The sequence below is a fragment of the Monopterus albus genome, unplaced genomic scaffold (assembly GCF_001952655.1).
Source record: "Monopterus albus unplaced genomic scaffold, M_albus_1.0 scaffold729.1, whole genome shotgun sequence".
NCBI lineage: Eukaryota > Metazoa > Chordata > Actinopteri > Synbranchiformes > Synbranchidae > Monopterus > Monopterus albus.
The window spans coordinates 17,221-18,826 of NW_018128609.1; positions in this window are offsets into that span (position 1 = coordinate 17,221).

The following is a 1,606-nucleotide window of genomic DNA, read 5'->3' on the forward strand; positions in this document are numbered from 1 at the left end:
AAGTTGAAATGCTAATGTGATGTACTGCTTATGTAAAGTATGGGATTAAAGTTCTTCCTCTGATTCTTTCTTGACCATACCTTGTATTATATCTGTTCATAATTTTGTTTGGACAGCTAGTGAGGCTGAAAGCCTGCCTGAGACGCTCCTTTCCTTCTTCTTGGACAGGCTGGGGACGTTATCTCTCATTTGGGGTGCCCAGGCATTTGCTGGATCCTATGCATGCGTGCCTTGTGCCAGTCGTGGGGGGTGAAGAAGGGTCCTGGCACTCTAGGCCGTGTTTTTCTCGGCTTCGGCGGCGTGTGGTGGATAATGATGCTTTGAAGACACTTCACTTCATTCCGCGGCCAGTAGTAGTACAGGCCGTGGACCTGGTGAGTATTGGCTTGGTGAATGCTCGGTCGCTGAAGAAAAAGACTTTTATTTTGAGGGACTTTTTTAGTTCCCGGGATTTGGATTTTATATTTTTAACAGAGACATGGATTGACGCTGGGGATTTTAGTGCTTTTACTGAACTCCTGCCGACGGGATGCTCTTATTTTTGTTCATCGAGGTCGTCTGGCCGGGGAGGTGGAATGGCGGCGGTTTCTAAGGACAAGTTTATAAGGAGTGTGTACATTATCACTACCGTCTTCGTCCAGTTTTGAGGTGACTCTAGTTGAGGTGGGTCGTTTTAACCCGGTATTGTGTGCAATTATTTATCGGCCACCTAAATATAATAAGGACTTTATTGAGGACTTCACTAATTTTTTGGCTGGGGTCATGCCTTATTATGATCGTGTTCTATTATTGGGTGATTTCAATATTCATGTGTGTTGTCTGGAGAAACCTCTAGTGAGAGAATTTTTAACTACGGTTGCTGCTTTTGACTTGGTGCAACATGTGTCTGGACCGACACATGAACATGGACACACGCAGGATCTCATTCTGTCTTATGGTGTGCCTGTGTCAAATGTAGAAATATGTATGAATACCTTCTCTGATCATATGCCCCTGGTATTTCAAGCTGGTATCTCCGGGGTAGGGGGTCTAGTGAGGCTGCCTATTCGGCGCCGACGGATACTTAATTCTTCTACTGCTGGCCTGTTTTCTACTGCTTTCAACCAGGCCATTGAACGGTGTGACGCAGCCAATGGGGATGCAGACGGTCTTAGCTCTTGGTTTCAATTATCATGCTGCTCCATAATGGACATGGTGGCTCCACTGAAAACGACGTGGATGAAGGCAAAGGCGGGGCCCTGGTTTGGCATTGAAACCCGGGCGGCCAGACAAATTTGCCGGAGAGCGGAGCGGAAGTGGAAGAAGGATTGACTCCAGGTGTCACTTCAAATTTTAAAGGACTCGTGGCGAAATTATCAGAGGATTGTGGAAGGGGCCAAAAGGGAGTATTTGTCAAATGTCATTGTAGCAAATAGTCAGAATCAGTTTTATTTGAGACAATTGGGGCTGTTTTGGATCCCCCACACTCTAACTGGTTGGATGCATCTCCTGAAATATGTGAAAACTTTTTACATTTTTTAATGACAAAGTTACTTCATTTAGGGCTTTTATTTTAACTCCTGTTCACAATCCTTTGGAATATGGCCTTACTCTGGCCACATTTGAT